This window comes from Pygocentrus nattereri, chromosome 16 (assembly GCF_015220715.1).
Source record: "Pygocentrus nattereri isolate fPygNat1 chromosome 16, fPygNat1.pri, whole genome shotgun sequence".
Taxonomy (NCBI): Eukaryota; Metazoa; Chordata; class Actinopteri; order Characiformes; family Serrasalmidae; genus Pygocentrus; species Pygocentrus nattereri.
Window position 1 is genome coordinate 20,327,401 of NC_051226.1, and position 27,466 is coordinate 20,354,866.

At 36.6% G+C, this 27,466-nt stretch overlaps 1 protein-coding gene across 2 annotated transcripts in view; it reads left to right on the forward strand.

The window, feature by feature from the left end:
- The window catches only part of slc8a4a (solute carrier family 8 member 4a), a 115,813-nt gene that overhangs the window by 7,815 nt on the left and 80,532 nt on the right, over nt 1-27,466 (forward strand). The window contains exon 3 of one of the 2 annotated variants that reach the window (XM_017698782.2): nt 19,777-19,812. The exons of the other annotated variant lie outside the window; for it this stretch is intronic. The gene's annotated coding sequence lies outside the window, so the exon portion shown is untranslated. The remainder of the gene's footprint in view (nt 1-19,776; nt 19,813-27,466) is intronic. 2 annotated transcript variants of the gene reach the window in all.

Consider the following 27,466-nt stretch of genomic DNA (forward strand, 5'->3'; position numbering starts at 1 on the left):
AATATTGTTTTGCTTATTGTTGTGGGAGCCTCTAGAACCAAACAGTCAATGGCCTTTCCTCCAAACACAGTGCAGTTATTGCATATCATCTGTCAAAGTTGGATTCTCCCTGCCTATTGCGGACAGGACAGAAAAAAAACTCTTTGTATGAGGTACTGTGTTTGAAATACTCTCTTGTAAATGAAGGCGCCAGAAGGGTTCTTTAGAGCGATGCCATAGAAGTCAAGTCAAATCAAGAGGCTTTTATTGTCATTCCGTCTATGTACAAGTACACAGTGGAGTGAAATTATGTTCCTCCAGGAAAAACATGGTGCAACAAGGAATAAAACGTGCAGACATAGTGTGCAAACAAAACGTTAAGCTATAAACTATATAATAAATATGATAAATTAAACAGACATTAGATACAGTAAACAGACAGGACGGTACAGCACCGACACAGCACACATTACTGGACATGAGGTAGTGAGAATAAGGTGCAGAGATATTTAATATGCTGTGATCTGTGAGTCACACAGTCAGATGACATACATAAACAGCAGTTACTGAGGTAGTAAAACTTGAGTAAACAATGTAAACACAGTGTTAGCAGCAATGTTCCAGTGCAAGTAGAAACCTCTAAATAATCTAAAGAAGAACCTCTAAAGAATCTTTCAGTGGATGGTTCTTTGAAAAAACATTCTTGTAAATGTGAGTGTGAAGAACCTTTTTAAGGTTTGAAGAACCTCCACATAATGTTTCGGAGTGATAGGTGACCAGTTATTTCCTACGGCAGTAGGCAGTTTGTAGCTGTTGTTTAGTAACATGGCAACAGGCCGACAAGCAACTAATTGAGTTTTTCTCACTTTAGCAAAATCATTTATGATGTATTGAAGTGACAGTCTAAATGATTGGCTCCCACAAATTCCTCTGACCAATTGTAGAGACTACTTTTTTTAGACATTACTAGCATTTTGTTTCTTTTCCCAATAGTGTCACACAAAAAATGGAAGAAAAACCTAAAGCTGAAAAATATAATATCATTATATCATTATCAATGATATCAATATCATTATACTATGTGCAATTTTCACAATACACGATACATCACAATATGTTTTTGACAGTAGTGCCACATTTAAAAAATATAATTAACTATAAATACGAATTACTTTTCATATTTCACTCACTAAACTACCCTAAAGCAAGTTAAGTAGACCTACCTACACTCTCTTTGAATGAAACCTACAATTTGGTCATTGTTCATTATGTACTGATGATCCACGTTATCTATAGAAAAGCATATTGTGACATATTATGAAGTAATTTGCCACAGTAAACAAAAATATTGTTACATTGCCCAGCATTACTTTTATATTTGAAATAAAACATGTTCTTATCAGAAGCTGGGCAGTGTACATGTCCACCAAAAAAAAAAATATATATAATAATTAGTAACTTGTCACCTACAAATATGAATGTGTAGGAAGTGGCTGATATGGCAAAAACATGATATTATGACACTTCTCAACACTTTCATGATGCGTAATACACATCACGATATTTAGTTTCTGATGTTTGATCAGTTGGAACAGACCAAAAGTTCCAAGTGGTGCCACATTTAAACTAAACTATGAAAAAACAATGAGTAGAGGTCAATGTGACAATATTTTATCACTAATTCAATATGTTGTTTATTGTGAGAATCTGCGTTTCTGAGCATATCATAGATATCATCTGTACAGAACCTTGACCAGCTGTATGTTTCATGGCAAAGGGAGCCTTATTAGTGTTGTTTAGTTTGATTTAGTGCAGTACAGTGTGTAGAATGTGATGTCATGTGATGTCACTCAGTTGATGTTGTGTATCAGAATATAGTGAGACGCATCATGCATACTGAAAATGTCTTGAAGTATCATGATACCCTCCCCGCCGTGCAGTGTTTTGATTCACCATTTCACATACTGTGCTGCTTTAATTCCAATTATACTGGACTAATTATGTTTTCTATTGAAAAATGCAGTTGTTTATTAGGTGCTGTTAATATGCACAATGCGCTCAGAAAATCATATTGTTATATAATTTATCACAATTACAATGATGAGAAATACTGTCATTAAATATATATGTAATATTATATATCCATGCTTAGAACTACACAATCAACCTGGAACCGTTAAGGTTGTAATTTTTAAGGTATGTTGTTTAAACATGAAGAAGCAGAAGAAGGTCAGGGGTCTACACACTGAATGGATATCGGACATTCTTGCCGCTCTCCGTGGTCCTGAATCTACATATGACCTGGAGAAGCTACAGACACTCCTAATGCATACTAATTTCCTTCTGTTGCATTTCTCCAACAGTCCATTAAAGGGCCCAAATGCTGCTTTTGTCTCATACTTTATTTTTTCTACTGAGGTCCACTTACAAACCATGTGATATTTTATATATGAAAATGAGTCATACTTAATTTTCTCATGACTGTTTTCCCACCTCTCTTCATTCCATACAATTAAACAGGCTGCATTTTGTTACTCTGCCTTTATGACTGATATATGTAAATGAGCTCTTTTCTGATTGGCTGCTCTGTATTGGGCCTCATTCAAAAAGCAGTCTGAGTTAAAACTCTTCTTGTTCCTTTAGTGGGAATGGGCGGAGCTAACCTGCTATGGACTAAATAAGTGAATATATGAAGAGTTTCATTCCAAAATGCTGTATATCAATTTTATCAATTTTGAATATAGTAAGCCCTTTGATGGACTGGTGACCTGTCCAGGGTGTTTCCTGCCTTCTGCCCAAGGGCCACTGGAATAGGCTCCAGCACCCCAGAAGAATAAGCGGCTTAGACAATGTGTGTGGTTGTGAATATAGCAAGTTTAAAAAAATAACAGCTGATGTATACTAGAAAACATATTTTTGTGTTAAAAGTGGTCCATAATGTGCTTTGGAAAAAAAACTCTTCATATGTAAATGCAGTAGTTTTTGTGACATCACAAATATTACACATTTAAAATAGGCTGGTTTTTAACTTAGATTTTGTATATGGACTGAGACGTAAACAGCACGATTTGAAGCTTTAGCATTAAAGGACATCTTGCACAATGTTGTAAACATTAACCAGAGAAATACATTTTCCAGAAAGGAAACTTTTTTTTTTTTTTTATGTATTTTGAACTGCTCTTTTAAAAAGAAATCTGAAGCACCCAGCAAATGAAATACTTTGAGATTTGCAATGTTTGTGCTTTCTGTCAACACCATTGAAACTAAACATAATATAGACAATATATCCACCCAGCATAGAAAGTAAATGTGTTTTTCAAGATCTCTGTTCTGTTGCAGGCATGCACTATAGACAGTGATTGTATATACTATGTGACGCTAGTCTGCAGGGTGTGGTATGGCTACGCATGGTCAGTTTGAGCAATGATTTGGTAGCTCTAGGAAGAGGCCGGATGGTCAGTGCTCTGACTGTAGATCAGTGTTTGTAGGATGCTGAGCTGAATGGGCAGTGGGAGGAGACCTGTACTGGATCACTGATTTCTCCGCCTCACCTTAATAAGTGCAAATGGAGTTGGAAGTGTTCATGCTCCAATTCCGTGCAGAGCATACGTAACGAAGAGATGTCTTTCACTGCTCTCTTTTCTTCTCTCTCTGTCTCTCTCTCCCACTGTTTCTCTGTCTGTCTCTGTCTGACTCTCTCTCTCTCAGTCTGTAGAGGCATGCTTGAGGTTAACAGATGCAATATGTATGTCCTGCACTGCTCCTTACTCCCGCTGAATGTAAATTAGGATGGGCTACGTGTGCTCAAGGCTTTCCACACCTCTCTATAACTCTCTCTGTCTCTCTCTCTCTCTCTCTCTCTCTCTCCCTCTCTCTCTCTCTCTCTCTCTCTCTCTCTCTCTCTCTCTCTCTCAGGCTCTGCAGCACAGCTCTGTGAGTGTTTTCACACATGGCTGGCTAGTCTCAGTGGGTCTGCTCAATAAAAAGCCTAAAACTAAAAAAACTCCTAAAAACTTTCTCCCAACCCTGCAAACTTTGCACCACACAAATAAAGGCACCCCACTGTTTTATCTCATAATAGTGTCCCCGACAACAACTGTAACTAAACATATTTAAAACACTATACATAGCTATATATGTCAGCATTCTTAAGACGACATTGTATTAATATCAGGTGAAATATGCCTGGAAACCACCCCCTCTTCCCTCAATGGCATAGATAAGATGATTGATGCAATTATGTATAGTGTTTTAAATATGTTTAGTGCTGTAAGTATGTTCAAGGTTTATTCATATTATGTCAGTACAATGTCATTTATTTCATAAAACATCTTATGTCAGGTTGCGAGAACCGACATAAGCACTTCATAAATGTTCAAGTAGTGCTTCATAAACACATTATTCAGTGCTTATGAGTGTGTTATGAAGCCCTTATGTAGGTAGCCTTCAAATAAAGTGTTACCGATTTTTTTTTTCTGGAAAAAAAATTTGATTGAAAGAACAAAATGCAAGAAATATAGCAGCAAATGTGTAGCTCCGGGTTGTGTAGGGGAACGAAACCAAGTAACTACCACTCTGTGCTGTTTGTTCAGGGGTCTTTTCAAATGAAACTTTGAAACCCAACAACCTGCACTGTCACTCAGAGACTAACCATATCAAATAGATGTTTAAACCTGTTGAACTGAGTCAAAACACCATTTGCAGCGTTTCTCTCTTTAGTCTGACATCCAGCACTCAGTAGCTGCCACGTCAGCTGTCAGCCTTCTCATTAAGTGAGTCAGAAAAAGACGACCTGATCACTGCGTCTGCGGAAGCCTTTGTGGTCCTTTGTGCAGGCCACAAGGTGCAAAAAGGGAGTCTCTGATGCTGAGAAAAGACTGGTTAATTTTTTTAATAATTCAATTTATAGTTACCTCAGACAGAGGCATCACACCTGACTGGTCTCAACAACAATTTCTGCATCCACCTTGCCTCAAAACTGAGACAAGACCAAGACGGTCAAAATAGTCCTGAATTAGTAAACTGCTTTTTACAAAAGCTGCTGTACTGTCCAAAAGTCAGAGACCACCATTCATTTATTTATTTTCCAGTCAAACCGATATAAGTTGTATGCGTCATCGTCGTTGTCATCATCGTCATCATCGTCGTCATCGTCGTTAACCTCTTAATCCAGATAGGGTCGCGATAGCAGTTGGGAGAGCAAAGAATCCCAGATAATCCCCCGCAACTTCCTACAGCTCATTCCCAGGGACCCTAAGCTGCTCCCAGGCCAACTTGGAGACGCCGGGGTCTTATCGCGGTAGACTGTGCCTGGTACACCCCCACCGAGAGGTGTCCAGGGAACCACCTCAGCTGGCTCCTCTCAATGCGGAGGAGTAGCGGCTCTACTCTGAGCTCCTCCCAGATAGCCGAGCTCCTCACCCTATCAAATAGAGTGTCGCCCACAACCCTGCGAATGAAACTCATTTCTGCCGCTTGAATTCGCGATCTCATTCTTTCGGTCATTACCCACAGCTCATGAGGGTCGGGGATGCAGACAGGTAAACAGAGAGCTCTGCCTTATGGCTCAGCTCCCTCTTCACCACTACAGTCTTGTACAGTGACCGCATTACTGCTGCCGCCTGTCCCAGCCTGCAGCTGATCTCACGATCCCTTGTTGTTGTATGCTTTTCAGAAAGTTATGCTGAGAAGAAAAGATAATATAATCCACTTGCATATAGAGGAGAACAATGAAAGAACAATAAGTGAAAAGCAGGAATGTCTGAAACTGGAGTTGAAAAAATGATTAAAAGATATAGAGAAAATGAGACCAACCAATGAACAGTACTTAAAGTTTTCATCTTTTTTTTGCTTTAGAAAATGAGTATTTATTAATATTTATTATGCTTTTGTGGTTTTATTATTTTTTTTAGGCTTCTCTTTTTATTGAGGGATAAAAGCAAAACAGACATATCCAGTAGTTCCACACATTCAAAAACTTCATTCAAAAAAAGTTTTTTTTTTTTTTAAGCTTTCATCTTTGAGAGTTGTTGATGCGTTAAATATTGTGTTCCTGTTTTTGTCCTGATGCTAAAAAATGAAAACTTGTCTAACTAAGACTTAAGGGCTGTTTGACTGAAAATTAGATTGATGAAGTATGGAGTCTGGCTTTTGTACAGTTGTGTACATGTTTCATTTTAAAAAATTAAAAGGGTAATAACACTTCCTAGGCTTAGGTTTATGGTTAGATCTAGAAATATCTTGCTACATGGATAGTTATGTATTTCATACATATAATTTCTTTCAAAACCATGTAACTTTTTCTTTTTCTTCAATATGTGAGAATGGCAGCGATCCTGTAGGAATTCTTTTATTTGGACCAATAAAAATGTTCCCAAATGACGTGGAACAGAATTATCTTACATTAACACACATTAAAGTTAAGGGCATTTTTCTTCTGCTCTAAGGTTTTTTGGAGATACAAGCCTTATTATGACAGTGATGACAAGGGACATAAAGTTGATGTTGCATCCTGGCATTGTATAAAAGCAAACTTGTGTTTGAAAGCTTAATAATGGTGACAGCGTCGCCTGAAAAGTCTCTTGGTCAGGCAGCCACTTTCGTACAGGCACATGCACAGTGCCGAACAGAAAATACCAGTGTGGGCGCCTGGGGCAAATGTCACCATGCTGGAAGGAGCTGGGTTGAATGATAAAAAGAGAAACAGGTGTTATTTTTGGCTGGCAAATGCCACATGCAGCCCAATGAGGCTGAGCAGCAGGAGACCTTTCCCAATGTGCTCAGTGAGCCCTGCCTTTAGGTGACCAAATGGCAGAGGCGTTTTGATTATAATGGGAACAAAACTGCTCGCCACAAGAAAACCGTGGCTCTGAGGCCTGCTGTTCAGTTAGTTCAATTTGGTTCAGCTCTTTTCTGAAAGGCCTGGCTGATGAGGACATTGACTGGATGGTGCTGATATGATGAGGATGATTATGAAACAGAAGAACATGGCAGAAATCTGCCTATTGAGGAAACCCACTTAACATTCATGGTTATTCTGTGTTTCGGGACAATATTTTCGAGCAGAGGCAGATGTGTCATTAAAGCCTGCCTGAGCTGAACATTCACTACACGGTTCAGTAAGCCCTGTTCTCGTGTCTCCCAGCTCCACCTTGGCAGTAATGTGCCTTCCTCATTAAACAGCCTTTATGATTGATTTTCCAAGTGTGTTGTATTTTACAAACATTGTGAATGGAGGAGCAAGTTGCCTCCTAGTCCTGAGCAAGGAATGAAAGAGACTAGGCCTGAGGGCAACATGCGTAGCATGAGCTATGTTTATAGTACTACACAACCCTGAGGTAAAGTTCATTGCTCATATGTAGCTCAGAAAGCTTAGAGGTGATTCTCATAAAACTCCTGGTAATGCTTTTTTTTTTGTTGTTGTTAAAAACAGTCCCCTAGGTTATAGGTATTAACCAGGATAATTACAGGAATATCTGCCTTTTAATGGGTTATTCCTCTGTATCATTTAAACAGATTTTTTTCTGTTTTTATACAAATTTTGAAGCACATGTTGCATGATATGTAGTTTACATGTCACCCCACTGCTAACAGCTGCCACACAGAGTGAAGATTAGAGGAGAAAACTGCTCCTTCATCATACTGTTAGAAAAAAAAGAATTACGGTGCATTTTTCATTCATCAATGTACAGACAGTGTAAATGCACCTCAAAGTTTTGAGCAATGGTTTTAAGGTCCAACTGCATACCTTAAATAAGTTCTTCCCTGGGAAAAGAAACATATTTGTAACTTTTAAAAATGTAATGTTTTAAAACAGAACAATATAAAATGCTGTAGATGAGACTGAGTGTGTAGAGTCAGTAGAGCTTAAAAGAAATCAAATGTCAATGGATTATGGTACAACTATGTTCCCTGACTAAATGTACTGAAGATCCACACCCCAGTGGCAAGAAGGATACCACCTCTGTGACCTTTTTTCTGAGAATGTAAGAGTACCTAGTTATTTTTTTCAACATATTCAGATGTGTTGCTAATAACACTGTAACTGTATAATAAGTACAGGTACTAGCTTAGACATGTGGCTACAGTAATGAACATTATCTGAAGTGAATAATCAAAGTAAGATAGCAAACACGACACCATAAAGTTAGATATATATTTTTTAGATTTATTTTCTGTGACTCTTTAAAAGCAATGTTAAGTATTTTATTCAGTGTCAGCATGTGCTGCACTTTAGAAATGTTAGTTTTTCCCGTAAAATAGGCATGAAAGCAGTTCAAGTGTATGAAAGCCAGCTAGCCAAGTTGCTATGGTTAATTAGCAATAGCTAATATTTATTTTAAATGAGTAGAATGTTTCTTTTAAAAGAGCAATTCTATAGAGGTAGATATAAATGCAAAAATACTACTGAGGGCAGGGTTGCCCAGAATTCTTTGAGGTTTTATTTCTCCTAATTATCTCTTATTTTCTCATTTGTCATCTGTTCTTTTTACAGAATGTTTTTTTGTGTGTGTGTGTGTGTGTGTGTGTGTGTGTGTGTGTGTGTGTGTGTGTGTGTGTGCGTGCACGCTACAACATGTTATCTCCATGGTAAAACGGAGGTTTGGATACATTTAACATGTTTTTGCTTTGTTCACCTTGATGGTGTTTTGTGTTCAAATTTAGTAGTGCGGCTTTTCTTGTGTAAACAGGGGCTGACTTTAAGCTTAGCAGTTGCTGATTAGGTGTGAGCATGCAGTTTTGTAAAATTTAGGTCTATTGTCAGGATATCACCTGTTTGAATCCTGGTGAGGCCATAGCCCAAAAAAAGTTATTGATAGTTGGTATCAGTGATTATTTTGTTGATACTGCTGAATCTGTAGGATGTCAATAATGTTATCAATTAACCGATATATTGGTTGAAGTGAAGGAATTGTCTTGTATATACACAGAATATGTGTATATACACAAAATTAAAAATCAACTAAAGGAGTGATGGGATAGTTTTTTCTATCTTTACGGAAAATGTAACAGGAACTTTAATGTCCTTTTTTTTTACCTTTTTTTCACAGTGTATGCACAAACTCCAAAGTAATAGGTAATAATTATTGGTAACATTGTGGTAAGTATCAAGAAAATCTGTCTATCTGTATTACACTGAAAAGACTAACAAGTTCTAGATATTAAGCAGATAAAGTACATTGTAAAATCTCCGAAATGTTTACAGTAACAAGGCAGTCTGTGCAAACCAAAGGTCACGTTAATGCCACATATTTAAGTAGGGAAAGTAAACTTACCTGGTTACTACCTAGTACTTAAAGAGCTGTAGGTAAAAACTTTACAGAAATCCTTAGGAGAAATAACAGTAGACCAAAAGGAGACACAAGATACATGATAAATGAAGAAGAGATGAGACTTTAGTTGCAGATTAAGACTGAGTGTTAATATTTTGGCAAATCCGAGCACAGGGTGTGACTTTTTTCAGGTTTCTACTAAAACTCACAAAGAGACCTGTGCCTGGACTCTTGAGCTCAGATACTAATATATGAGCAGGAGGAGAGACTCAAATAAAGGTCAGATGTTTCCATCTGATCTTATTGTTGTCTGTGAGAAACTATAGCGGTATTAAATGGGAATTCCACTCATTTCTGAAAACATTTTGCATAATTCTGCCAATAAGGTGTAAATGAAGTCATTCAGACTTGCTAGAGAAACTGTTCACTGTGATAGTGAATGGAACCACATGTCAAAAAAAAAAAGTCTCTTAAAGATACCACACAGAAAACTTACACAAAACAGTTGTAAATATGCTGCCTGATGCCTGAGAACTGGGCCTGCTTAGAATGGTTATACATGGCACAGAGCTTGGTGGGATGTTAATTAGTCAATTGTGTCATGAAGTACTTTTGTATAAGCATATGTACTCCTTATATTCTATACTGCTTATTATTTTGCTTATATGTATAGTAGTCTTTTAAATAAATATAGCACCACTGATGAGCTGTTTTGGTGGGGGATTTTATGTGTTTTAACATGTTTTTAAACTTCAGTTTAATAATTATGATGCAAACTGTGCATGGCATGCTTGGCAGCATTTATTATACATTTAAAGCACGGAGTCTCCCTCTGCAGGTTTCAGGCCCATCTACTTCCTTTTCTTTGTCACAGCAGCAGCCAGTAGAATGATGAATACATTATGGAGAACGATGGATGTTTTGGCTTGCGACAGAGTCCTCCATTTAAATAAAACGCACGGGCCAGCACAAAAGATCTATTGCAGCTCAGACGGTCTGCTGTTGTTTGCAGTTATTTAGGACATGGAATGCTAATATGTTGCATGTTGTATGAATATTAATGCAATAGGCGCAGACATGTAGGGAGGGCACTGAGAGAGAGCTAGGGGCATGACATAGCGCTGAATATGCAGGAATACGGGGGTGGAAAAGCCTTCGTGTTTGTGTGACACACAGGAGACTGCTGACCCATTTAAATGGCAGATCCTACATGTGTGGTGCCTAGCAATGGTTTGAGGTGCCAGGCAAAGAGCTGGCTTGTGTTGAAAGAGAGAGAGTAGAGAGCTGTTGATGTTGATTATGATGAGATGCATTTGCCTTGAGCATTTAGACAGGCACTGCACTGGATCATACCAAATCATTTTTTTTCATCAACAATTTCAACACAATATCAAAAATGATTTGAAACTGAACATATGAAACAGGATATTGAAATTTATAATGGTAACCCCAGAATACTTACAAAGGTCTCTCATTTTTTGTGGAAAGAAGAAACTGAAACAGTAACTTACAGTTCATGCTTTTAAGACTCTGCAGATATGTTAATTGTGCTTTTGCGAAATGTTGATGTTAGTGATGTTGACCATAGAGATATGCTATATGAGATTTTATATGTGCAATTCAAGTTCTTCTTCAAAACCAAGCCATAAATTTGTGCATAATTGAATTGCGAAGATGTTAACGAAGTCATTTAGAGTGATTGATGTGAAATACACCTTTCATGAGAAGCTCACTGTGTCAAAATTGCTCACAATGGTGGTGATCAGAACCAGAGATCTGAGAAGCTCCCCAACAGAAAGATATTACACGAAATGGTTATAAATATGCTGCTTGGTATCTGAGACACTATTTTATGACTTTATGATTTTTTTATCTTAATTTTGATATTTTATATTTGATATTTTGACCTAAAAATAAAATTTTAAATCTTCATTGCAGGTTCACTGGTCATTTAGGATAATAAACTAAAATGGTTATATTTGTAGACATTGTGACCCCTCATTTTACCATCACCACTGTACATGTCTCAGTTGGTAAGTTTCTCTACAGGAAACCATTTCACATCAAATCACACTAAATGACTTTGAATCTCGACAATTGAGTTATGCAGATCTTTTGAAAAATCAGTGAAATTTCTCTTTAACTAGCCTGTAACGGCCTCCAGTCCAAATTTCTTCTTTTTATTCTTATCCAATGGATTCATTTTAAAGTGAGCTATAACCCTACTGATTCACCCAGAACAATAGAATTAATGCTATACTGTTTAGATGAAATTATACAATTACATAGTTCATTATGTAGGTATAAAATGAATTACATTTTGACACCCTGGGCAAATCAAGCTTTGCTGCTTTCCTGAAAATAAGTTACTCATTCTCTCATTCTCTACAAAGAACAGTTCTGCACATTTTATATATATATATATATATATATATATATATATATATATATATATATATATATATATATATACACATACACATATAGTGTGTGTATATATACTCTGCACATTATATATACATATATATATATATATATATATATATATATATATATATATATATATATATATGTATAAAATGTGCAGAACTGTGTGTGTGCATGTGTGTGTGTGTGTTTTTGTTAAACTCAGTGAAATATAAATTGAAATTGTAAATTGAAAAATAAATTGAAATTGTACATTAATATTAGCAGAAAATGCCAGATTTCTTTTTGTTAAAAATGAGGATATGTCAACTTATTTTCACTTAGAAAATCAGCAAAACATATCATTAGTATAGAGGGTGTTCAAACTCCCATATTACTATGTATATGAAGGATCAGATGTAGGCATCAGCTCAGATATGTGGACATCTTACTTATAGTTTGTAGATCGATTTCTCTGATTTGTAAGATCACCATTTTGCACATGCTACTGTGACAGATTCCGAACCTGAAAATATGTGCATTATTTGCACTCTGTGAAGACCATGTAGTTAACTGTCTAAAACGAATTAAACAGGCTCTGTGTACTTTACTGACTATTATTAATTCAGAATGATTATCATATATGCTGTCTATTGTGCCTTTATGTTAAAGTGTTTGAACATGCATGTGTTATGCCTCCAGTTGAACTGTATCCTCCTTCATCTCTTTCCTCTCGTCTATGGCTTCAAAGCCTAGAGCCTCACTGAGATATGCTCTCATCCCCCACTCCCCCCACATTCTCTTTCTCCCCCTCTCTCTCTAAATCCTCCTTTTCAATTCTGTCTCTTTCTCATCCTTTTGTGCATAGTGTAGATAAAGAGCAACAATTCTGAATCAGCTGGAGAATGTGAGAAAGTAAATATTACACTGGAACTCAGTCCGTTGCTGTTGGAGCCATTCCTCAGATTTGCTCAGATTTCTCAGTGTACAGTGATGGTGAATGAGACCAGACATTGCATAAAACAAAGGGGAGAAAATGTAAATCAGATAATATTGTGAAGCAGATTTCAGACAAGGGAAGTGACCTCTTAAGGGTGGATTATTTTAGCCCTCATGAGAATGAAAATGTCCAAGTCAACACTCTAATTTTGGCACAGTGTTAAATTTGACAAAGATCCATATAATGCTCAGTTCTCATTGCATTGACAAAATTCTAGTTATGTGTGACACATTATTAGGAGTGAAACAGTACATCATAGTGCAAAAATGTTTCAGTGTTTCAATACCAAAAGTGGCTACCAACTTAACCCATGCCAGTAATCAACATAACCCACACCAAGTCAACCAAATCAACCCACACAAGCAGTCAACTCAACCTATTCTATTATTGATCTTAAGCCACACAAGCAATCAATTTAACTTGCCCTAGGAATGAACTCAACCCCAACTAATAATGAGCTTAACCACTTAAAATCTCCAACTTATTACATACTAAGGCTTTTTATACAGTAACTACACTGCTCAAAAAAGTAGGGGAAAAAAAAGGGAACACTTAAACAACACAAAATAACTCCAAAATAACACTGATTGACAATCAATTTCACATGCTGTTGTGCAAATGGAATAGACAACAGGTGGTAATTATTGGCAATTAGCAAGACACACTCAATAAAGGAGTGGTTCTGCAGGTGGGGACCACAGACCACTTCTCAGTACCTTTCTGCTTTCTGGCTGATGTTTTGGTCACTTTTGAATGTTTGTGGTGCTTTCACACTCGTGGTAGCATGAGACGGACTCTACAACCCACACAAGTGGCTCAGGTAGTGCAGCCATCCAGGATGGCACATCAATGCGAGCTGTGGCAAGAAGGTTTGCTGTGTCTGTCAGCGTAGTGTCCAGAGGCTGGAGCAATTTAACCTGTACTGGTAATAAGACACACCAGGAATCGGCTTTACCCACATTGGCTAGCAGTTTAACCAGCATTAGCCTTTAAACCCGTACTGGTAATAAGACACACCAGCAATCAGCTTAACCCACACCGGCTAGCAGTTTAACCAGCATTAGCCTTTAAACCCGTACTGATAATAAGACACACCAGCAGTCAACTCAACCAATGTGAACAGTCAGCTTAACCCACACTGGTTTTTTCAATGCCACATATGAACACTACCACACTTTAATAAAACATTTTGACAGACATCTTATATCTAGTCAGTATAACTGCTTCTCCTTCTCAGATTTCTTTAAGTATATTATAAAATGATATCTGTTTCAAGATTTTTTTGTTTAGTAATTTTATCCAGTTAAAGCAGGTATAAATATGTTCAGGATATCAGGAAAATATCAAATAGGGAACCCAGTCTTGAGAGTCAAACTGTATTGTGAGTTGAGTGCATCATTACACCCCTGCATGTTATATAATTCTGTTAAATAATATCACACTGTGTTTGAGAACAGTCAAGTCTATTGATGTTGCCTGATTCAGTTTATTGGCCTCAGCACTGTTGATGGCACTCCTAAGAGTTACTATTGCTTTATGAAATAACCTGTCTACTTATTCTGTTGTTTTCTCTTGGAGTCTCCATCTCTGTTTCATTGCGCTGGTGCCAGATCAGCGGGCACGCATGGGACGCAGCGTTTTTTCCCATTAGCTGCTCCCAGCTCAGCAAATGAGCGCTCTCCTAATGATGAAATATGATGCTGGCCACATTAAAACGCTGTTCCAAAAGCCTGGCTCCATTCCACCACAATTACAGAGGGGTACCGACGAGGGGCCGTCACTGAGCCGCTTCAGGGAGATGAAAAGTGCCTATGAGAAAGAGGGGGGTGTAGGAATGAAAGCATTTTTTTTATCTTAACAGGGAGATGCAACTAATAATGATGAAGAACAAGTATCTATCCTGTTGCCAAATGGTTGGCTGACCTGCTGCTTGTCTCAGTTCATCTCTTAATTGACAAGGTTCTGCTCTCTCATTCTGGGCAGTGTGTGTGTGTGTGTTTCCCTGCAGCACTCTAACCTGTAACCCCTCTGCACGCCTGCACTGGATCTAAGGGATTATCATTGTTATGTCTGCTAAGGCACATGTTATGGTCTGAGCTCTGTTTAGTATTTCAGCATAGGGAAAGGCAAAAAGTAACCAGCTTATTTTACAACAGTAAAAAGCTCAAAGGTTTGGAATCACTAATTTCAGTAATACAAAACCAATTTGGTTACAGGTAGTGTTGCACCAGTACCGATGCTATAGTAGTATCAGCCAGATACTGGCACTTAAATACATTAGTGATATATACGGTATGTGTAATGTACAAGTATTTCGAGGGTTAGTACATCCAAATTAATCAGGCATTTATAGAGCACCAAAGAGCACAACAACATAGCATGTTTTATTTATATACAGAACACTGCTTTTACCCATATTAACTATTTAAAAAGTGAATATCAGGATTTATAGGCATCTGTTGAGTAGTTACATTCTCACTTAACTGCTATCTCAGCCTTACTTCTCACACTTCTTCACTCAGTCTATATGCACTTTCATCTGTACATTGTCTGCCATTTTATTCATCTTCATGGTTGTATTACTCAAGTACTATTGTTGAATATCAGTGAACTGATGCACACACAACTATTATTGCTGCTGGTCTATTTTCGCTATTGTCTGATGCTTAAGTGGGTGTTTCCTTGTATATGTGTTGTATATTGCACAAACTAATTTGTTGGTAGTGTTTGTTAAATCTGTATTTATTGGAAGTATAATTTGTCTGTACAGCTGTCTGATGCTGTTCTGTGTTAAATACAGCACAGTGTCCTGGTGAAACTACATTGCGTTCCTTTCTCAATATATCTGAAATGAGAAGTGATGACAAAGCTGACTTTGAGTTAGGCTGGAGTTAGTATCAGTGCTCATTATTGGCTAATACATGAGGATTGGTATTGGTATCCATAGGTGGAGATACATGTATGCTGTTTTAAAAAAGCCACTAAAGGTTTTTTTGAGCAATGTTGCAGAAAAAAACACTTTTGGTTCCCTAAAGAAAGAGATTTGTGAATATGAAGAGACCCAATATAAGTGTGACATTCATAATGTAATGTTAAAGTTCTATACAAACTTGAGGGTTCTTTGTAGAACCTTTACATTATGATGAGCTTCTCTAAACCTTTAAAAGGTTCCTCAAAATCAGATACCATTTACAAAAAATGTTTCTTGAAGAGCAATTCAATTGGCTCCTTTTTTTGTAGGAAGCTGTGAAAAATAAATTGTAGATGTGTCTAGAATGTTGAATGGCAGATTCCATGATAGGAAGTTTCATGCTGCTTTGAATTTTTCCACTACACATTCATAAACAAGAACTAACCCAAACAGGGACAAGCAGAGCTTACAGTACTAGTTCTGTATTTTTAGTTGTAGCACTAGTTAATTTTCCACCTGCTTGAACGTCAGCTGGAACCACCATAATAACAGTAATTAACATTTTCATTGTCTTTTTGGTCTTTTTTCTTTGACTGTTTGCAACTGTAACAGAAAAAGTCTAATTTGGTTAATTAGCTTTACTTATTGGTTAATACAAAACAAAATGCTGCACTGTTCTGTGCGCACACATTCAGATAAATGTCTACAGATTCATGTGTAGTTAGGCAAAGCTTCAATTTATCTGTGATGATTATAAAGATATGAGCAAAAACATTACTTTTAACAGTGTTGGCAGTACCTAGTTTGCCATCATAGTGAACTAGTTACAAAGTAGTAGTTCCTAAAACAGCATTTGACACATCAACACAACATTCTAGTTTACATTTAGGTGATTTGTTGGTCATGTAATGGTACTTGGTGGCTTTATTTTCACCTGGCAGTGTACAGAATTTGCTAAATTGTTGGTTTCAGCTGCAAAGACTGAAGACAATACCTTGGAGTACCATTAGGTTCTATTGTTAGTCTTGATTGGGATCCCCAACCTGTAAAACTGGACCCTTTGGTATTAGACTAATGACCAATGGAAAAAGCAAAGTTGCAGTTTTATGGTGCCAAATGTTCTGGAACTTATGGTACTCTGGTTCCAGTGGAAAAATGTTAGTAACATTACATCCAGATTAGCTCATATCTGAAAAGTGGTTAAAACCTTGAGGTGGATAAGACAACATATTTGTTCTTCACAGAATTCTAGAAATATTTAATAAACCATTTAAAAATGCTGTTTGGTTCACAAAATGTCAGTGTACATTGTGTATATTTTTTACTGTTTAAGTAGCAAAAGTGATTTAAAACTTTCAAATGGCAGTTTATACACTGTATACACTAAATCAGATTCTGCAATCTACTTTGAAAAGCCAGACTTATGTTTCATATCACACTTTTTTCCAGCACTTTAACATTCATTTGTTGAGGCACCATTTTCCCTCACCCTATTCAACCGTAATCCTGCTGCCTTGAAATTCATTGTTGTTCAGAAAGTTAACAAAAAGATGCTAAACATCCATAGCTTTATTGTTTGGAGTGCCTTTTCTGTGTGAATATGGAAGCTATATAGACAGACTGATTGTTCAGCTGGCCTTGGTGACTTAGCCAGAGCAAAAGGAAATGCCATTTAATTTGTCTTTTAACCTGCACCCTTATCGCAGTACTATTAAACTTAGCCTGTGCTTGTGTGTATGCAGGGCGGGTGGGCAAGGCAGAGCTCAATTAAGATGGAGGGAGCGGCACACAAATATTGACTAGCGTGGAATAAAGAGGAAGGAGGAAGGGAGGCAGGATAAATATCGACTGCATCACTGTTTCTTGAGAACGTCCTCATACAACCCTCAAAATGTGAAGTGTACTCACATCTTGCTGTCTTTCCTGAGATGCTTTGAGCCGTCGTAAGCCAGAGGCTGTCACAGTGCAGTGATGAGTGTCTTAGTGAAGTCGGGTGACCTTTGCTTTATTGCATGTTGGTATCTGTAAAATGAGAAATGGGGACATGAAAGGCTGGAGCGGAGTGTGGAGAGAGGGATAGAGGGGATTGATAATGCTGGTGGGGAGGTTACAAAGAGCTGAGGTTACAAAAAGCTGAGGCTAGAAAAAGTGAAACATTGCAGAGACAATGAACAAGATTGGTTTCTATGCATAGTGTTTTGAAGCAAATTCAAGTTCTAGTTCTGGAGAGCTACTGTTTGGCTTCGTTTTTGCTCACACAGTTCATTTAATAGGGGTGTAAATGACTTTGCCCTGATTCACTTAGGCTCTGCTTAACAAAAAGGCAATATTCAGTTCCGGATATTGCTGAGATAAAGCAAACAGCACCACTACTCCTGTCTTTTAATCAAACACTCATGCATAACTGCCACAATAAAAATTTTCCTTAAACACAATAAACATGTTGACTTGCTTGCTCATCTCTGATGATAAAAATCCAGTTCGCTTCCAGTTTTGTAAATCAATCAAATCACATCACGTTTATATATATTTACAATCATATTTCCTCTGAAAAATATATACATTGAAAAATATCAAATATTTTATATGATATAATGATAATTTACTATACATAGCAAATGTAGTATTATTGAAGAAAAAAATGCATAGTACAAAATCTGAGGGACTTCCAAACAGGTGATCATTGTATTTCATGTCCACTGTGGTGACAAGGAATGTCAGATCTAGCTGTAGCATGAAGTGCGATTGACTCTGTGTCTGCAGGGACAAGGAAAGTATAGGGGGTTGTTGAGGGGGCTGCAGCACCCCATAGATTTCAGAAATGTTTAGCTGAAACTACTAAAATATACCATTAGTAAACATATTTACTTTAAAAAATCAACTAATAAAAGAATATCCTGTGTTTTGAATACATCACTTGTTTTTTTGTTTTTATTTTTAATCATTTAACATTCTTAAAGCATTGAGCCTCAGTGTGTAGCTTGACTGTGGGCAGCATAGTCATAATGAGATCACAGCAATATCTGGATGCACAAGCTACATTCAGTGTAAATGTGTCTTTTCCTGACTGGATAATGATCTGATCACTGTGATTGGCTCATGCTGATTAGAAATTAATGTTAAGTGTAAAGGGCCTAAGATCATGATTATTAAAGAAACATTTCAGTGCATTAAGAAAGCTTACCAGAAAATTTCACCTTGACTTGATTACTTTATGGTTAAAAGGTCAAATTTTCAAAGTGTGTTTGAGTGTATTACTAAACCAGGGGGTACGGCTCCGATTTCTGGAGAGCTGGTGTCCAACACAGTTTGGTAGCTACTCTACCCGAACACACTCGCTAAACCTGGCAGTTAAGGGATTAGTTGAATCAGGTGTATCAGGTGAATCACCAAATTGTGCTGAAAATTTGTGCTCCCCTGCTCTTAACTTTCAATTAATACTGCATTTGTGTTTGAGAGTAGAAAAGTAAGTATTTCGTTCTGGTTTGAATTTGATGAATATATACTGTTGTGTGTACAATGTTGAAATTAAATTAAAAGTAAATTGAATATAAATGTAGCTACTTGCATAATTTACCATGTAATTAAATATGTTCCTATGTAATTGCATTTGAATAGTGTCGCAAAATAAAAAGTACTTCTAGGAGTTAAATACACTGAATACATTCTTTACAAACTAGTGGAAAAAAACAATAAAAACAATACACGAAGAATTTTATTTTGGCCAAAAGATGACAATGGTGATTATGGTGTCTATTTTATTAAATAAATAATCATCATAACTAAATAGTCAGGTCTAACATTGCAACTGTCAGATTAGGACAACACAATGCCTCAGTGTAACAGACCATCATAATTATCTAGTGAGTTGGTGTTCTTGTGCAGTGAGTACATGTAATTGTGCAGGGTTGAGGTTCACAGGCCTAGAAACCCAGATTTAGAGCATGTGGTGGTCTGAAATGCTCCTGTCAGTGCTGGGTTTCTCACACTGTGGTTCAGGCAGGGGCAGAGCTGGCATTTTCACTTTACATATTTACAATGTCCATTCAATTTCCTGCACTGCCTTAAAAGTGAGCCTACACAGAGACCCCTTCAGATTAGACTGCCCTGTCCTTCCATCACCCTTTTTCTCTCTCATATTCTTTAATCCTGTCAGCCCCAATGATGTCTTCATTTCTTTCTCTCTTCTCTCTCTGTTTCCATTCTAGTCCTAGCAGACACAGCAGTAAAACACTCACACACAGGTTTGTCTGTAGTTTTTATACCTTGCATGAAGTCATACTTAAGTTCTCTTATATAAATCATCATGCTTAACTTCTAATGAAAGTTAATGTGACTTTTTTTTTAAAGAATTTTGGACCATTTTTATTCTGTTCATCAAGTAATACAATGCATGTGAGCATGTGTATATATACACATATACATTTCCAAAAAAGTTGAGATGCTGTGCTAAATGTAAATAAAAGCTAAATGCAATGATGTGCAGATCATCCACATATTTCATTGAAAATGTACAAAGACAACATATCAGATGTTGAAACTGACTTTGAGACTTGAGTAATGCTGAAAAAAAAACCTAGTAGTTAATTGGCAACAGGTCAGTAACATAATTGGGTATAAAAAGAGCATTCCAGAGAGGCTGAGTCTTTCAGAAGTAAAGCTGAGGAGGGGTTCACCACTCTGAAAGACTGCACAGGCATAGTAATAGTGCAACAATTCAAGAGTAACATTTCTCAACATAAAACAGCAAAGAACTTTTGCTTTTCATCATTTATGGGACATAATAACATTAAAATATTCAGAGAATCTGGAGAAATCTCTGTATGTAAGGGACAAGGCCAATAAACAGTATTTGCTGGCCATGATCTTTGGGCCCTTAGGTGGAAATCACTGCATGGACTCAAACACTTCTGAAAATCACTGTCTGTGAAAACTGCATCCACAAATGCTCGTTAAAACTCTAAAGGCAAAGAAGAAACCATATATAAACAGGATCTAGAAATGCTGCCACCTTCTTTGGGCCCAAGCTTATTTAAAATGGACTTTGGTGAAGTGGAAAAATGTTTTGTGGTCAGACTAATCAACATTTGAATTTTTTTTTTGGAAATCATGGACACTGTACCCGGGCTAAAGGCTACTCACTTGTTATCAGTGCACAGTTCAAAAGCCAGTATTCATGATGGTATAGGGGCACTTTAGTGCACATGGCATGGGTGACTTGCATATCTGTGAAGGCACCAGATGACATCCTTTTCAGCACGACAATGCCAAACCACATTCTGCATGTATTACAACAGCATTGCTCCATATTAAAAGAGTCATAGTGCTAAATTGACCTGCCTACAGTCCAGACCTGTCACAACTGAAAACATTTGGAGGATTATGAAATGAAAAATGTGACAAAGGAGATAACTGTTGATCAGCTGATATCCTACATCAAACAAGAATGGGAAAAACATTTCACTTTCAAAACTACAGCATTTGATCTCCTCAGTTCCCAAGCACTTACAGAGTGTTGTTAAAAGAAGAGGTGATGAAACACAGTGGTAAACATGCCCCATTTTTTTTGGAATGTGTTGTTGGCATCAAAATGGGCATATATTTCTCAAAAAACAATAACATTTCTCAGTTTCAACATTTGATATGTTGTCTCTGTTGTATTTTCCTTTAAAATATTGTTTACATGATTTGCATATCATTACATCCTATTTTTATTTACATTCTGCACATCTTCCAAACTTTCTTGGAAATTGGGTTATATATTGTGGCATGCAAAAGTGTCCCTGGTCAAAATTTCTGTTTCTGAGAATAGTTAAGTGAGTAAAACTTTAACTGATCTCCGAAAGGCATAAAGTCAAAGATGAAACATTCTTTTCAACATTTTAAGCAAGATTTGTGTATTATTTTTGTTCTGCACAATTTTAAAGAGAAAAAAAATAATTAAGCATCATGCAAAAGTGTGGGCATCACAAGAGATCAGAGTTTTCAGATAACTTTGACCAAGGTCTCAGACCTTAATTAGCTTGGTAGGGATATGGATTATTCCCAATCATCATTAGGGGAGGCCAGGTGATGCAAATTTCAAAGCTTTAGAAATACTCTGACTCAGTACTGCCCAACACTCTGAAAATGAAAGTGATTGATGCCCACAAGCAGGAGAAGGCTATAAGAAGACAGTATAAGAAGTGTTTTATATCATATAGTATACTTTATATCATAAAGTAATTAAGAAATGGCTGTTAACCAGAACGGAGGAGGTCAAGGTGAAGTTTGGAAGGTCAAAAGAGAACTTGTAGGATTGTTAGAAAGGAAAATTAAAACCCCTGTTTGACTGCACAAGACTGTTAGGGAAAATAATTTTGTTTGTATAAAAGACGAGAAGTCATGCAGTTGAGTGAAAATCTCTCTCCATTCCAGTACTGGTAGAGTCCGTCTTGTGATGAGAAGTCTCACTCTGAGAAGTTGCACTTCAGGACATACAATATAAAGCTTATGATTACAGAAACCTTACCAAATATGGATCTAGTAGCATGATACTTAAAACAATTATGAACATATATCCTTCAAGGGTGACCTTCATGTTCAGAACAGAGGCCCTATTCATAGAATGAGGTGCAGACTTTATTTTAATGAGCAAGCGTCAACCACCATCTATCACCCTATATGTCTCTCAAATAGGATTCATTATCTGCATGTCTGGTTTTATATATATATATATTTGCAGCTTACATTGTTGCTGGGCAGAAGCATGTTGAGCTATATATATATTATTCTGCAGTTTGCTTTTTTACTGAGCAGAAAGTAAATATGTATTTGATTACAGCTAAATATGTGTATTACTATATAAATATAGTTGAGCTTTTAATCAGCATATACACTTTTCTACAAGACCAATAGGAAGATTTAGCAGACTTGAGAGTGTTGGTGCACTGTTCTACTGTGCAGTGACACCTTTCATGGAAGAGTATCTCATAACAAAACTCAGCATCAGACATTTGCAAAGGAACATCTAAACAAGCCTGATGCATTTTGGACACAAGTCTGGTGGACTAATGAAGTCGAAATCAAACTTTTTGGCCACAATGAGTAATGGCATGTTAAGAGGAAAAATGGTGCAGAATTTCATCAAAAGAACACACCCTCTGTTAAGCACAGGCATGGATTGATCATGCAAGTCACACTTAACATTAACATTCTTGTCATCCTTTTGTCACGTAATTGTGTCATGTAATTGAAATAAACAGAAATGTGGAAAAAAGTAAGTACTCCCCTACACATATCACTTATTTAAATATGTCTAATTGACATTAGATGCACCTGATTGGGTGCTAATAATTAAAACACTGTTATGGCTTGGAGGAACCTGTCTTATATAAAACTCAGATATCTGGTGTGGTTTGCTCTTTGTTACTGAAATGTGTGCTATCATCATGCACAGATCAAAGGAGCTCTCTGAGACCTTCAGAAAGGAGGTTTTAGATGCTTATGAGTCTGGGAAAGGGTTTTGAGAAGCACTTCTGAAATATTAGGAATCAATCCTTCTGCTGTCTGAAAGATCACGGAATGGTTCTAAAGGAAGAAATGGAGGGTTGGAATGGCCCAATCAAAGGCCAGATCTGAATCCCATTGAAAAGCTGTGGGGGAATTTGAAACAGGCTGCACATGCAAGAAGCCCCTGAAGCACTGCAGTTGAAATAATTCTGCATGAAGGAGTGTGCAAAAATGTGTATGTGTTTTTTGTTGTTGTTGTCCACTTGCATGTGTGAGCTTGAAGCTCAAACTCCATGGAGGTCCAGTTAAATCACACAGCCTCTATTTCTAAAGAGTTCTAACCTTTAAATGAATAATTCACTAAAATGGGATGATCCTGTTGGCCATTACCAACTGTGGCAAAAGCTTCATTCAAATCTGATTGCAATAAATGGATTTGCTGTTTACTGGCACATTTCAAACCACCTGAAAAACTGTTAAATTACAAATGAGAGAAATAAGAGATGACATTTTCCTTCTTAAGCAACTACAAGACTGAGCCGCGTGAGTGGCAGTGTGGATTTTGCGCTGGCCACCGTTCTCTTCATCTGATAATTTAAGGTGGTCCACACACGGAAAGCGGTGCAGTTTGTTGTGCTCTGAGGTGATGTGACGTGGATGCCTGCCAGGAAGTCAGCTAAACCAGCTGAATGTCAACATTAAAAAAAGCGTGTAGGATTCAGTTAATTCAGGCTAGCTCTAATAATAATAATAAATAACCCTAAAATTCGCCTCTGTATCCAAACAGAAATGGTTTTACCCTTTTAACTTGAAGAAAGTAACTTTTGAAAAAAGCATTTTGCAAAGTCAGAAACAGTTTGTTGTAAATGTTGAAAATTTTTGTCCTGAAAATGTATGAAAAACTCCTCTCTCACTCTTTCATTGCTCTCTCTCTCACTCTCTCTCCCTCTCTCGCTCTCTCTCTCTTTCTCTCGCTCTCTCTCTCTTTCTCTCTCATTCTGTCTCTGTGTCTAAAAGAGATACACAAGGACGCATGCATTCATAATTCAGAGGCTTTAAAAGCAGTAAGTGATTAAGGATTAAACAGTGAAGTTAAGATCATTCTGTGTGGATTTATAAAAAGCTGCAGTGGAAAGATTTGAGGTGGTTTATTTTAGACTCATGCTGGCTGGGGAAAAAAAGAGGTGAGAAATTATGTTCAGAATAGTTGTGGTCTGTATGTGCTGTAATAAGTGCCACTTGTTGAACCTGTGTGCCACAGGCATTTTTTAATAAACTGTATGTGTGTGAATATGAAGACTGAATTAAAGTGTTTGAAGAGGAGTGTGACGGAGGCTGAGAGGACCTTTTACACTCTATCTTGTGTCTGAATGTAAAGGATTTAAAGGGAGCTCACTGATCTGCCTTTAACGTGTGTGTGTGTGTGTGTGTGTGTCAGTGAGAGAGGGTAAATATGAGAGAACCCCTACAGGCTTACCATTCTCAGTCACATGTCTGATAATTGTGTATATAAGGCTTAGTAACAATAAAATGTTACATATTTGGTGTGTCTGTGTGTCTGTGTGTGTATGAATAAACCTCATGGTAAACCTTGTGGTAAATTCCAATCAAATAAACAAACATTACTCACGGCTACTTTCTGAAGGTTTTATTGGCAAATATCAAATAAACATTACTCACCTCTGCCCTCTATAAGTGTTTTTAACAAACATCAAATAAACAAACATTACTCACTGCTACTTTGTGAAGGTTTTATTGACAAATATCAAATAAACAAATATTATTCACTTCTACTATCTATAAGTGTTTTAACAAACATCAAACAACCATTACTTACGGCTACTTTCTGAAGGTTTTATTGACAAATATCAAATAAACAAACATTACTCACCTCTGCCCTCTAAAAGTGTTTTTAACAAACATTAATAAACAAACATTACTCACCTCTGCCCTCAAAGTGCTTTTAACAAACATCAGATAAACAAACATTACTCACCTCTGCCCTCTAAAAGTGTTTTTAACAAACATCAGATAAACAAACATTACTCACCACTGCCCTCTGAAAGTGTTTTTATCAAACATCAAATAAACAAACATTACTCACTGCTACTTTGTGAAGGTTTTATTGACAAATATCAAATAAACAAATATTATTCACTTCTACTATCTATAAGTGTTTTAACAAACATCAAACAAACATTACTTACGGCTACTTTCTGAAGGTTTTATTGACAAATATCAAATAAACATTACTCACCTCTGCTGTCTAAAAGTGTTTTTAACAAACATTAATAAACAAATGTAACTCACCTCTACTCTCTACAAGTGTTTTTATCAAACATCAAATAAACAAATATTACTCACAGCTACCTTTGAAGGTTTTATTGACAAATATCAAATAAACAAACATTACTCACCTCTGCCCTCTAAAGGTGTTTTTAACAAACATCAGATAAACAAACATTACTCACCACTGCCCTCTGAAAGTGTTTTTATCAAACATCAAATAAACAAACATTACTCACCTCTGCCCTCTAAAAGTGTTTTTAACAAACATCAGATAAACAAACATTACTCACTGCTACTTTGTGAAGGTTTTATTGACAAATATCAAATAAACAAACATTACTCACGTCTGCCCTCTAAAAGTGTTTTTAACAAACATCAGATAAACAAACATTACTCACTGCTACTTTGTGAAGGTTTTATTGACAAATATCAAATAAACAAACATTACTCACCTCTGCCCTCTAAAAGTGTTTTTAACAAACATCAGATAAAAAACATTACTCACCTCTGCCCTCTGAAAGTGTTTTTATCAAACATCAAATAAACAAACATTACTCACCACTGCCCTCTGAAAGTGTTTTTATCAAACATCAAATAAACAAACATTACTCACTGCTACTTTGTGAAGGTTTTATTGACAAATATCAAATAAACAAACATTACTCACGTCTGCCCTCTAAAAGTGTTTTAACAAACATCAGATAAACAAACATTACTCACCACTGCCCTCTAAAAGTGTTTTTAACAAACATCAGATAAACAAACATTACTCACCTCTGCCCTCTAAAAGTGTTTTTATCAAACATCAAATATACAAACATTACTCATGGCTACTTTCTGAAGGTTTTATTGACAAACATCAAATAAACAAATGTTACTCACCTCTGCTCTCTAAAAGTGTTTTTTTCAAACATCAAATAAACAAACAGCCACCTATACTCTCTAAAAGTGTTTTAACAAACATCAAATAAACAAACATTACATACCTCTGCCCTCTAAAGATGTTTTAACGAACAACAAATAAACAAATGTTACTCACCTCTACCATCTAAAAGTGTTTTAACAAACATCAAATAAACAAATGTTACTCACCTCTACCATCTAAAAGTGTTTTTAACAAACATTAAATAAACAAACATTATTTACCTCTGCCCTCTAAAGATGTTTTTAACAAACATCAAATAAACAAATGTTACTCACCTCTACCCTCTAAAACTGTTTTTAACAAACATCAAATAAACAAACTTTACTTACCTCTGCCCTCTAAAGATCTTTTAACAAGCATCATATAAATAAATGTTACTCACCTCTACCCTCTAAAAGTGTTTTTAACAAACATCAAATAAACAAAATTTACTTACCTCTGCCCTCTAAAGATCTTTTAACAAACATCAACTAAACAAACTTTACTTACCTCTGCCCTCTAAAGATCTTTTAACAAGCATCAAATAAATAAATGTTACTCACCTCTACCCTCTAAAGGTGTTTTTAACGAACATCAAATAAACAAACATAACTCTTCACCACCCTCTAAAGGTGTTACTAACAAACACACACACGCACACACACATTTTCTAAGCCGCTTCTCCCTCAGGGTCACGGGGTATTAACAAACATTCCTCACTTATATTATGTTATATGTTATATCACTGGACACAATCTAAGTATGATAGGTGCAAGAGATTTTATTCCAAAATTGCAGTTTGCATATATGTTATTAAATACAAAAAGCAAAAACGACATTATTTGTTGACCTGACAGTCAAACATCTGTGGAGTTCCTTTACTCAGCAGCAGTTACATTGCAAGTGCTGATTTCAGTTGAAAGACAGTGAAGTTATGACACTGAGTTTTATATTCTTTAACACTCATAATGAAGGTTTCAGAAGTTGGGCAGTAAGTAAGCGCTGCGTCTGTGACTAGACAGATATATATAGATGTGTGTGTAGTTCTCAGTGGTTTGTAGTCAGTCAGTAACTGTAAGTCTCTACAGAGGAAGTAAATATCATAAACAGAGAGCTCAGTAGAACTTTTAGCTCAAAGATTTACACACACACACACACACACACACACACAACCACAGGTGGTCAGTTGTGTTTGGCCACAGTGCTGGGACAAC